The sequence below is a fragment of the Myotis daubentonii genome, chromosome 3, assembly GCF_963259705.1.
Source record: "Myotis daubentonii chromosome 3, mMyoDau2.1, whole genome shotgun sequence".
In the NCBI taxonomy this organism is placed as follows: domain Eukaryota; kingdom Metazoa; phylum Chordata; class Mammalia; order Chiroptera; family Vespertilionidae; genus Myotis; species Myotis daubentonii.
In genome coordinates this window covers 17,776,327-17,789,704 of record NC_081842.1, presented here as the reverse complement: position 1 = coordinate 17,789,704, position 13,378 = coordinate 17,776,327, and the positions used below count along the sequence as shown (strand labels likewise).

Here is a 13,378-nt window from a genome sequence, read left to right as displayed (position 1 = left end):
GACTTCAGTCAGAAGTAAGAATAACTTGTTTGTAGTTATAGTTATTCCATGTTATCATAGTTCTCTGGAATTCTTTCTTTCATCCACATGTTGAATGACTTACTGATTTATTTTCTCCACATGTGCAGTATTTGGCTCTTATCTGGTGTGCAGTAGGTCTTAGTTACCGGATCCTTCTCTCTGCTACATCAGATAAATTTGATTATTATTTAAATTGTACTACTTCCCCTGACTAATTTCTCTTTGGTTTCCTTTCTCCTTGAGACTATCAATGGGCAAAATGTAATGTTTTACAATTCAGGGTATGATTTTTATACTCAGCTTAGTAGCTTAATGAGCTAAACATTTAAGAAAGGTAAATTGGGCCACTTGGTACGTTTTCATATAAGCGAAACAAACCACTTGTGTGCTTCGGTGTGGCTTCTGGAGGAACTTTCTAGAGCATTAAGTAGTCGGTTCTACCTTTCACAATGACATGAGTCTCTCTAGTCCTGTGATGCCAACTTTCCATCTTGCTAGGGTTGAAGGAGCTTGGGTTGGGGTGAAGTTCGGGTTACCAACTTTGTTCTTTCAAGTGTATGGTAGGGGCTTTGCAGTTGCTACATACAAGGGTTAATTTAGTGTTCATTTGAACACATCAGAGGAGTTCAGGTTAGAATTTCAAAGGATATATACATCCTTGTTACCTTCCAATCTCAATTCTCCTCCCATGACATAAAACATCACTCTTCTTTAAAAGGATCATAATTGTATCCCAAATTAGCAGAACTAAATGCCGAACAACAAACAGCCCATATTTACCACAAGGAATAGGGTTAAAATCTGTTCTCCAGGGACAAATCCCAACCCGGAGCAGATTTCAGCCAGGCAGCTAGCAGAGCTCGCGGGGTGAACTGCACAGGCCATGGTGGGTGCAGAGCTCAGAGCCGGAAAGCAAACAGCTGCTGTAGCCTGATTTGAGTTAAAATAGTGTGAGTGTTTAGTCTGGCGCAGGCTTCAGGGGAGATTGGCAGCTGGGTCAAACAAAGTCCTTCCATTGGCTCTCTTCCCAGGCAGCTTCTGCTAGTATTTAGGTACTAGTGCAGTGTAAGGGCCCTTTTCTCAGGCAAAAACCTAACATCTGACCACACCCTCTTTTGCTTGCTTTTTCCAAAAAAGAAAGAAAGAAAGAAACCTTTTCTTCTTCTTCTTTCCTTACGATATTCTCCAATAGACAACCTCTCCCACTGATTGTGTGTTAGCAATGTATTTTATCTCGAGAGCTGACGCACCGGGCTCTCTAAGTGGTGTGGAAAGCTGCCTGTTACAGTGTTGGATTCATAAAAGGGCCTTTATGGTTCGTGAAAGAATATCTGTGTGCTTAGGCAGGAAACTTTTTGATCTTCAGAGAAGCCAGAAGACTTCTAGGTAAGGCTACCTATCAAATCTACTTTTTTGGGGGGAAAGTGGGGAGCGAGCATGATTCCTCCCAACCTACATGAGTTTGGAGCGTGCGTCTTCACTTTTGTAGAAGTTTAAAAGGTACTGACTGTTGTTTGCTTATTTTTTGTTTGTTTGTTTGTTTAAATCTGAAGAGAATCCTGTAGTCTGCATTTTTGCAATTTTCTTTTCTGCTGTTGAATGCATTGCAGTAGATATAGAGTTTTATTATATAGCAAAATCTTTGTAAACTGCCACAGAAGGAAAGTGTATTTAGAAGGGAAATTGACAAGTTTTAAAGAGTAATTGTACAATCATTTGAGGAGAGAGGAACACTGCATTAGACTAACAAGGGTTTAATTACCAAAAAAAGTTTAATGTTGCTTTGGAAGGAATATTAAGTAAGTTGTCTTTGTCTCTTACTTTTTAATTTTAGTCACTGATTTAGCCTGTTGGGTCACATTTTTTGTTAGTGCTGAAGGCTGCCATGAATCCCTAATGAGGCCCCTTTGCACATGATTTTGGCACTTGGCCAAAATCAACTTCCCAGCGGCAAGCTTTCTTTAAAGAACCTGGAGCAATTTTTTTTTTTTTTATTAGAAATCATGTCTGAAAACTGCCACAACCAGTTGTGTAGGCATGTCAAAATGACTTTATACAGTAAATATGAAACAAGAATTTTTTAAAAAATGTTCCTGGTACTGTAGCTTTTGTTATTATGAATTCCTGCTTGTGGTCACCTAAAGTACGTCAGAGCAAGAACAACCTTAAAGAAGAAGATTTACTGATTTTTTTGTTTTTCTCAGCAGAACAGAGTAGGGATGGTTATCTCATTGAGATAGATACAGTACGAAAGGGTTATTTAAAAACACTTCAGGATAAATAACAGATGAATTCTTAAAACTGTTAATCTCTGTAAGTAATACCCTCTGAACAGTAAGTAATGAAGTTTTCTAGAACTTTTGTTGTGCGAACAATCAAACTTAACATTTTTCATTTGGGATTTTTGTATATTTCAAATATGGTGTTTGGGATTCTAAAAATGTTAATATTTACTATGTAATTATAAAAATGTATTAACACTTTGATGTTATTTCTAACAAATGTTTTAATAGACATGTTTGCTATATTGACGTTTAAATAGTTGTATTTAATTGCTGTTTTGCCAAGAAAAGATGATTTTTCATGAAAGAAATTCTGAAGCTCAAAGGCACTTACATGTAATTTTAAAGCTCTTAATTTTACTCTAACTGAATTTTGTCATGCAAGCCGATATGTTATTTTATACTTCAGTTTTTTAAGAGTTAAATTCACATGTTGCCATGAAATGCTATAGTAATCAGATATTAACAACCTCAGATTTTATATACCATTTTCAGTAGTATCTTTAGACATTAAAAAAATAAAGTGCGGTATATTTAAAAGCAGAAAAATAGGATCTCGGTTACTCTGTTGTTATTTTAAGAAATCTTATTACCACTATTCTAAAAACTACCTTGCTTTATATTTTTGTCAATGTTAATCTAGACTGAAACTTTATTTTTTACTTTAAAATAATCATATTTCTCTTTAAAATATTGATGAACACCTGATTTATTCTCTTTTAAGGAAGGATGAATTAAAGCTGTCTTCGTAGGTATATTTTACATATATTTCTCACTATGTCTATCTTCCCTCTACTATTATACAAAGTAAAATGTTGCTAACTTGGGTCATAAAGAAATGTGAAAATTAACTTTAAGCAAATTTTAGCATTAGAGAATACATCTTGATTTCCTTCAGATCAATTTAGGTATATATATATAATTTATGTGTATACAAAATATTTTTGGTATTGCTGTGAACTGAATTGATACTGTCTATACCTTGCTTGAGTTTGAAATTATCATATCAGTCAACATTAAAATACATAGATGTTATAAAATGGGAAAGAGCAAATAAATATATATCTGCTCCTTACCAAAATGCACCTGGATAAGTTTTATACATACATCTATGTGAGTGCACAGTTGAATTCTCTTTTAATATACTACTTGGTATTTTTTTAAAAATGAGTTAACGTATAAGGTAGATATTTCAAAAGTTGGATAAAAATGGAAACATTTTATCATTTGTTGTTATCAAACAGGTGCAGGAAAAATAAGATAGCGTGTCTTATTCAGCATTATTGCTTACGAAATTATTTTTGCATTCTATTTTTATTTTAATCTTAGTTCCCATATGCATATTTTCATCTGTTTTCACTTTTTAAATTATTTTTATCAAATATTTTACTTATTTTAAGGTCGGCTATCTCCCTAAAATACACTGAGAGATGATGTTTCAACTGAAATTTTTCTTTTTTGGTCAATTAGAGACTATAGCAAAGTAAATGTCAGGACATTTAGAACTTTCAGAGTAAACAGGCATGTTAGTTTGTGAGTTCAGAAGAAACTTAATTGTTCACAATTCCTTACAAATAGTTTTGAGTTGAGGTAGAAACAAGTAAGTATTGAGGAAAATGTACATTATACTCTTTACTGAAAAAGGTAAGAAATTTACTTTCTTTTGTTACAGCTATGAATTATAATTGAGTATTTCAATAGTGTAGGCTTTTGGAAGAATTATCAGCTAATTTTCCCTGGGACCATAAATGTAAAGCACTGAAAACATTTTCTTCATTGAGTTGGCATTTTAAAAACAATATTCTGAATAAAATTACTTTAAAAAATCAATATGTTTGTTAAATGTATTCCATTTGTGAGGAATAGCTTGAAGAATTTACTTCATTCATCATATTCCCACCCTTCTGTAAATATTAAAACCTATTCCATTTTACAGTGTGGAAACTTTTTCACTCTTCAGAAAAAGTGGAATTCCTTTGTAGTTGTCAATTTAGATTATGGGCCTTTACCATTTTAAATGTGACAGGGTTTTTGTTTGTTTCAATTATGCAACAGGCACATAAAATGCTTTCTTTTCCCTAATTAAAAGAGACTTTAAATAATTAAGTATCTACTTTAGTTTTGTATTGAAAAGAAAGCTTTATAACTGCAGTATTTTATTCACAATTTTAGAAATGTGAGAAATGTTTACAATGGGGCATTTTTGATGAGCGTTTAATCACTAAAATGAAATGCTTTGTTGGAAAGGGTTTAAATTCCAGCAATGAGATAAATGTATGGCCACATTAGATTGAACATAATTATTGAATTTTGGCACAACTTCAGTGACCTCTGCCATAAAAGATTAGCCTGTGTGGGATGATCGTGGATTTGAAGTAACAGAAGTAGATAAGACAAGCATGTGGGGCACCAACCTTTGTTGTTTGGGAGAAAGTATGTGCTAAAATAAAAGGAGATGCGTTTCATGTAAACTGCTGATAATAGTAATTTTTCATTTCATTAATACAACAAATCTTGAACATTAAAAATTAATTGCAATTTGTAAGATGTTTCCCATGGAATTAACTGCAGTGCTTTGTTCTTTTATGAGATAAACTGTCATATTTCCAAGCAGCTAACATGTAGCTATAAATTAAATACCAAGTAATTTTTAAGTGTTGTGCTTTGATTTAAATACAATTATTATTGAATAAATGATTAATGTCCTCTGATTTTAAGTCTTTTTCTTATTTGATTTGCACTTGTTGCATTCTTTTACTTAATATTGGTTTAATTTTCAAATTATCATAAAGCAAATATTGCTATTTGATATAGTTTTTAAACATAGTAGGGTTTATTTTATAAGCAATCTGACCTATTGTATATTTAAACAATGGTGATTTATGTCTAGCTGTATATGCTCTCAAAATCAAGATCAGCAAAAGGTCTTCTTTTTCAGTGTCCAAAATTTTTCTAAAAAAACCTGAGTTATCTCTTGTTTATGTATGTGTTCAGGTATCTGCCTACCTCCTGAGATATCTGGCTTGTGAGCTATAGGCTGGAAAGCATAGTAGCAGGATCTAAGTTTATTTTCATTCTGTATTATTCTAAATAAATAAAAAATTTTGAGTTTCCCATTAAAAGCTAGTCTATGTATGAATCAATATAGATGATTATATCAAATTTGATGATTTGGATAATTTAAAGCACTGAATATTCAGCATAAGTTAGTGGCCATTTACATGCTTGTGTAGTTATTATAAATATTTGATTATTATTGGTTTTAAAGATATGCTAGTTTATAGAAAATCTGGAATGCCATTATTTTACTTTAAAAACTATTAATATTTACCAAGTTCATAATTGCCTCGACTTTGCTATCATTGAAATGTTACATAATAGCTCTCTTTAAAAATACCATGAGCCTTACTTTCCTTTTCTCCCATTAACGTAAGAGATCAACATGTGTTGGGGAGGGAGTGCTTTAAAATATTTCAAAATTTTGTTCTCCCGTGATGAACAGCTACTTTACTATTTTCTAAGATTCCTGAAGGAGCAAATGCATTTCTTGAAGGTTTAAATAAAAGTGAGGAATAGATGGGCTTGCTCTGGACTTCAGTGAAAAAACTAAAATAGAAAATAAGATTGAGATTAATGACATGGTGCATTTTTATAGCAACTAATTGCAACTTGCTATTCATACATAAACAACAGTCTGGAAAGATAGACAACAGCTCTGAGAGCAGCCTTCATTTACTCTTCACTTGAGAACTGCTGAGAAAGTGGTGGCAAAAATGGTTTGGGACCAGTCTGTATGGTCTATGGTGTTTTAGGCCCATCCTCTCATTTCCATATTTAAACCTTCTAGGCATACTTCAGAGCGCCATACCTAACTTCAGAAAATTTTACAGCTTGCAGCAGAACATACCCATTCTTGTTGCTCACTGGAGGGTATGAGATTGGGGTTTCTTTGGTGAGGAAGTGTTCTCTGTTTAGTGATTTTTTTTTTAAAATCACTCTTTGGGTAGGTCAGCTCAATCAGTTGGCCAAATCATTTTAGTAACCAAGCTTACTCAGCCTTAGCAAGGATAATTAGTTTTCACTCTTCCCTAAACCTGGGCACTTCCATGAAGAAAGTAGGCAGTTGGGCATGAAAGGTTGAGTTGTTAAAAACTGTAGAACATGAATATTCTACTTGGATTCAAAATAGTATATATCAATATGCATGTGTATCCTAAATATTTAAACAATGATAGAATCAAATAGTCCTGAAATTAAACTTGTGGGATTAATTTTATCATCATTCTATTTGAGATGTTATCTGAAAATTACTTTTTAAAAGCATTTCTTTTACAATTTTTGTATTATATTCCTCATGAGGCATAGTGATTTAGATGTCAATTTTCTGCTAGTGGAGCAATTTTTGAAAAATATATGTATATTGCCATTGCTATTCTGTAGGATTTTAACCTGATCACATGTTCTATACTCTCTATTCCCAGAGTCCATTCATAAATATTCTCTGAAGACTCTTTTTTTTTTTTTTTTGTCTAAAGCCAATTTTAGGTACATTTACGTAGCTTGGCATTAGAGAAAATTGATGCACAGAACTTTCCTACTCAAGTTTGACTTAGCTATTTCTAAAACTTTTTCAATTCTCAGGAAATAAAACAATAAGGATATAGAAACAGAGAATGACTTGTAATTTTGGCAGCTTTAACAGAACAATAATTCATTCAGAATATTTGTAGGATGATAACATTTTTCTACTGACATATTTGATGGCAACAAATTTAATTTGGAAATTGCTTTTGTTACTAGATGGTAGTAACTGACTCTAGTACTCTGTAGTTCAAAATGCCTGATGTAAGACAAAGACCTGATTTATTGAATGAATACGTCTTAAATCAAATATAAGCTGTTAGACTTCCTCAAATTTGGAATTTGTTTTCATTTACAATATCCAAATTATTAAATATGATTGTGATAGTATTTGCATATTTTTCAGAATTATCCATGTCTACCTATGAAATTTGTTCTATTTTCCAATCTAATAATAGAGGAATATGCAAATTTGTCTGTTACAGCATCACATCATGACCTTATCAGCAGGCTGCATCCCCGCCCTCTGCTCAGGCAGTGGCAAGGGCCAGGGTAGGATGGGATACAAGAGGAGGGGAAGGAAACTGCACACGGAAGGGGGTGGCGACGGTGGGGAGGGGGCAGAGCAGGTGCGCCCCTCGGGGCGGGGTGCAGGAGGTGCGGAGCCGGGAGCCTTGCCCAGAAGCAGGAGGAGGGCAGTGGCACCATTGGCTGGGAGGAGCCCGGGTCCAGGAAGGAGTGGAGGACAGTCCGAGGCCTTCTGGGCGGAGGCGCTCCTGCTTTGCGGCAGCAGTGCCCAGGCCACGTGGGCCTCGGCCACCCTTGCTGTGCTGGGCGTCCCAGGCAGGGAATGGGAGCAGGATAACAGTGGGGAGTCTGGGAAAGGGGGTGGGCGGCAAACACCGGGCCGAGGCTGAGCCCTGGGCTGGGGGTTAACCTCCCCCCACCCGCAACGGAAGCTTTAAGAAGGGAAGGAGGGAAGAACTTTATACAGGAGTCAGCAGAAAGCAGAGTTAAAGAAGGAAAGAGGATGTGTGAGTGAACTGTAGGAGCTATCATGAAAATCAAGTGTAATTGTGTACTGGGGACAGATTTTAAATGTAGGAGTCAGAATAGAAAAAAAGATAAATGATAGTGAATAATTAGGCAGGTAGATAGATAGGTATTAAAACAGTGGAAGTAGAGAATGAGAGAGAAAGAGGAGGGAAGAAAAGTTTTCAAGGGAGCCGGTAGGTAGAGCTTAAAAGGAGAATGGGAAGAAGGAAGAAATGGGGCAGGGAGCAAAGCAGGTCCGAGGGAGGAAGTGAAGAAAAGAATTAAGGTGGGAAGGAAGGAAAAGGGGAGGGAGGGTAGGGGTAAAGATAAAGGAAAGAAGGAATGTGGGGAGGGAGGGAGGGTAGGAGAAAGATGGGAAGAAGGATGATGGAACAGAAGTAGGAAATAAGGAGGAAAGAAAAGTTTATAAATGATGAGTCAGTAGGAAAAAGTGTTACATAAAGGAGAGAGAAAAATTGTGTGACAGGGAGAAGCCAATAAGGAAGTCAAATACAATTGTGTGTGAAGGGGATAAGATTAAAAAAAAAAAAAAAAGAGTTAATAGGGGCAACCAGGTCAGCACGGGAGGGCAGTTAGGGGTGACCAGACCAGCAGGGAAGGGCAGTTAGGAGGATCAGGCTGGCAGGGTAGGGCAGTCAGGGGGATCAGGCAAGCAGGCAGAGTGGTTAGGGCAGGCAGGCAGGTGAGTGGTTAGGAGCCAGAGGTTCCAGATTGCGAGAGGGATGGAGGGATGTTCAACTGCCAGTTTAGGCCTGATCCCTGTTGGACATCCCCCGAGGGCTTCCAGATTGGAGAGGGTGCAGGTCGGGCTGAGGGACCACCCCCCCGCCCCGGGTGCACGAATTTCATGCACGGCACCTCTAGTTTATATATATAAAAGCCTAAGTGACCAGCCAACCAGCCGACTGTTCAACTGGCTGACCAATAGCTATGATACACACTGACCACCAGGGGCAGATGCTCAACATAGGGGTGGAAACCATAGGCATGGAAACATGGAACAGACTGATGAATCTCAGAGGGAAGGGGGGATGGGGGAGGGTGGGAAGATATTAACCAAAGATCTTATATGAATACTAGAGGCCCAGTGCACGGATTTGTGCACTGGTGGGGTCCCTTGTCTTGGCCTGCACCCTCTCGCAACACAGGACCCCACAGGGGATGTCAGAGAGCCAGTTTCGGCCCATTCCCCACAGGCCAGGCCAAGGGACCCCACCAATGCATGAATCCATGCACCGGGCCTCTAGTCTTATATAAGTATATAACTTATTAGTAATCAAATGTCTTACAGTATCCGTTTCATCTTGAAGCCCACTCAAGTTAAAAACTTACAGTAGTCAGTTGCTCAAAATTCTGGATTAATAGCAAGGTAAAATTATGTAACCCAAAATGAAATTATATCTTAAGCACAGGTGTTTATTAGCATTTGTGTGGTCAGATATACAAATTGCATTGCAGATAGAGCTTCTCCTTTCTCACTTGAGAAAAGTGCAATTAAATGTAATTTACAGATGTGCAAATGAACAGCTGCTTTCTTCCAACTAAATATAACAGAAATGAGCTAAATTATAATGGGTTTAAGAGCCACTACCTTTTAATGGTTTTTAAATTGGATTGGAAGCATCATCACTAGGTGTATTAGATAAAGGGAGTTAATAGTTATGCGTACTTGGGACAATTTCTGTTTAGGTGACAGCAGGACCATTAAGGTATTAGAAATTACAACCACACCAAAATTGATAGCAGGTTTGTAAAAGTGGATTTTTAATTGTATAGCTACTCTATGCACTTGTATATGTATGTACACACTCACAAGATGGGGTGTGTATGTGTTGTTCCTGTGTTTGTGTGTAAGAGATTTTCATGTTGTCTTTTCCTAATGGTAAGGTAAATATTAAGTGTAAGATATAGATACATTATTATATTGGTAAAAATAGGGAATACTGGTACACTACTTTTGTGTATTTGATTATAAGAAATTACCATGAACCTATACTTCTAGAAAATCAGTTTTTTTTAAAAAAAAATCCATGCATTTTACTTAGAGATACTTATATATTCAATAATGATAAGTTATAGTCATTAATATTTTCCCATTGTGTAAAGACCTGTTCTTGACCAAGTTTTCTTGAATATACTTTTCTTTGCAGCTAATAATAGCCAAGTTTTTTGTTGTTTTTTTAAAAAAACTCTTTCAGAAAGGTGTGTTGATGGTTAAAGGAAGAAGTTGAAGATGATGGATTGCATTGGCCAAGGAATTAAAGAGCTTTTACCCTGTGTAAGCTCAGAGATTTATTATAATCAATCCATTAGTATTTCAACAAGAATTTGCTTTTCCAAGAGTATTACTAAAAAATTCCAAAAATTTGACCCTGGAAGTAATTTAAAAAATGACTCATTGGTTATGAGTATGTTGCTAGAACCCTTCATTTATCCTACCTACAACATATTTTCAAGGGATTGACTCCTTCCCTTGAGCGTTATACATGACCAGTCATTGGCACAATGGTTGGAGCCTGTGAAGAGTGCTTCATATATCTCATCTCAATCCTTTAAATTACCATCAAAGGTGGTGATAATTATCCCCATTGTACATATGGAAGGCTCAGTGCGCTTAAGTAATTTTCCCAGAGTTCTAGGGCTAATCATGTTGATGTCATCAGCCCATGTTGTTATCTGTTATGCTACATATTTAATAGTCTTGAACTTGAGAGTACGAAGAATGTTAAATACAACCCTCTGACTTAAATGCTCTTTTGTTTTACTAACATTGAAGAAACAGAATGCTAAAAATATTAAAGTCAGCCACCAATGCATAGCAGTGGGAGATACAACTCTTTTTTATAATAGGTACTTTTAATATTTGAAATGCGTACTTTTAATAAGCTCTAAGTTGAGCAATAGCCAGTGACTAATAAAACAGTTTTGGTCATAAGTAAGCAGTTTCCCCAGAAAAAAAATGATAACATATGAACAATTGCATTTCTAATGTGATGTTCTTTTGCACATTAGTGGCTTACAATATTAAGAGCTGAGGAATAACATGTAGGAGAAAAAACATCTGTAAATCAGGAAATTTCACAAGCTTTTTTGTGAATACATACATTATTATAACCAGAAAGGTGCAAGAATTAGAGAAGCACAGTGATTTTTCACTGTGGCCACTGATAACCATTCAGTGCTCCCAAACAGTGCTATGTTGTGGCATTCCACAGAAGCAAGTAACTCAGAATCCTCCCCAAAGTGCTTCCCTGTTCAGAAGTAGGTGCTTCACACTAGATGAGGGTGTCTCTTTACTTTAAAATTCACAATTTGGCCCTAACTGGTTTGGCTCAGTGAACAGAGCATTTGCCTGCGGACTGAAGCGTCCTAGGTTTGATTCCGGTCAAGGGCATGTACCGTGTTTGTAGACACATCCCCAGTAGGAAGTGTGCAGGAGACAGCTGAGTTGATGTTTCTAACTCTCTATCCCTCTCCCTCTCCCTCCTCCCTGTAAAAAATAAATAAAATATATTTTTTAAAAAATTCAAAATTAGTTAATAGCATATGCTTATGTAAGAAAAATTTAAAATATATTATAGACCAATTGTTGGTAACTATTTCAAAATTTAGATTTTGAACATCTGTTGGTAGCACTAAGACTTTAAATAAATGAGGCTCTACGCATAAAAATATATTTTATAATTTTTTAAATTTCAATTAAGTTGTATGTAATGCTGAATATTATGATTCAAAATATCTTAAACACTGAAAAATCTTATTCAAAATCCTTTTCAACACTCAGATATTTGATTAATTGGCTTTTAGAGCTATGATCATTGAATGTTATTTCTTTAACTCTTATATTTATGCACAATAAAATGATGACGTGGGGAAATGACCTTTTTGCTCATGGTAGTAACACTAGTGCCTGGAGAGATGGCTTTGAATACAGATTTTCCTTCCAATCTTGTATCCCTTTATTTGCTTGATTCTTATGCATACAGCTGGATGAACATTTGTACATATGAGTGCATGTATGTAACCATATGCATACACACATGTAATAATATAACAGTATAGAATATAGAAATTCCCAGCACCCCAGAAGACTGTCTAATACCCTACTGATATCTAGCACCAACAATTGGGTTACCAGATTACCAGATTTTTATTTCATATAAGTAGAATCATACAACATGTATGCACTTTTGTCTTGCTTATGATACTCAACATTTTCTGCACATGATTTCCCCAAGTTGCATATATCAGTAAGTTGTTCTTTTCTATTGCTATGTGGTATATGTGGTATGTCTTTATATTAAGATAGCGCAATTTATTTACCCATTCTATGTTTTTAGGTTGTTTCCAGGTCTCTTTTTTATATATTTTAAAAATGTAAATCTGATGCCAAAAGGGATAGTAGAACAAAACAACATTAAATTACTTAAATATGACTAACCACCTCACCTATTGAGTTATTTGTGGAGTTGAGTGCACCCCCCAAGTGCTAATGAATGTATTTATTACATGATGTATATTGATAGTCTTGGATTATCATCTGGGTATTACTTATACTTGCTAATAATCAACTGCTTTATTTTTTTTCGTCACAAAACTTTTAAATTTTCATTAAACTCCTCCAGCAAGATAACATTATTTTTAATTTCTTTATTGATTAAGGTATTACATATGTGTCCTCATTCCCCCTTTACCACCCCCCACCCGACCTTCCCACTCATGCCCTTACACCCCTGTTGCCTGTGTGCATTGGTTAGGCTTATATGCATGCATACAAGTCCTTTGGTTGATCTCTCCCCCTTACCCACACTCTCCCATACCTTCCCTCTGAAGTTTGATGGTCTGATTGATGCTTCTCTTTCTCTGGATCTGTTTTTGTTCATCAGTTTATGTTGTTCATTATATTCCACAAATGAGTGAGATCATGTGATATTTATCTTTCTCTGACTGACTTATTTCACTTAGAATAATGCTCTCCAGTTCCATCCATGCTGTTGCAAATGGTAAGAATTCCTTCTTTTTTACTGCAGCGAAGTATTCCATTGTGTAGATGTACCACAGTTTTCTAATCCATTCATCTGCTGATGGGCACTTAGGCAGTTTCCAAATCTTAAGTATGGTGAATTGTGCTGATATGAACATAGGGGTGCATATATCCTTTCTGAGTTGGTGTTTCTAGTTTCTTGGGATATATTCCTAGAAGTGGCAACTGCTTTAAATAAAATAAATACTGTTAATATGCTAAGTAGTTTAAGTGCTCTGTCACATATACACATATTAATTCTGGAAGGAAGAGTATAGCACACTCTTCCACCTCAAAAACTAAAATAATTAGTACCCTATAGCTAGTAAAGACTGAGTTATGACCTGTGCTGGGATTTATTTTCTGCTTTAAATCTGTCTTTTATTACAACAAACTACATCTCTAGAAAGGATGA

General features: G+C 35.6%; 1 long non-coding RNA gene across 2 annotated transcripts in view; it reads left to right on the top strand.

Annotated features, from left to right (window-relative positions):
• The first annotated feature begins 1,171 nt into the window (after positions 1 to 1,171).
• LOC132230021 (uncharacterized) overlaps positions 1,172 to 13,378 on the top strand; it is a 146,785-nt gene continuing 134,578 nt past the window's right edge. Inside the window, exon 1 of one of the 2 annotated variants that reach the window (XR_009451789.1) lies at positions 1,172 to 1,407. This is a non-coding gene — a long non-coding RNA (uncharacterized LOC132230021). Of the gene's footprint in view, positions 1,408 to 1,657; positions 2,335 to 13,378 lie in introns of those variants that run through there. The other variant, XR_009451788.1, reaches the window with a different exon arrangement.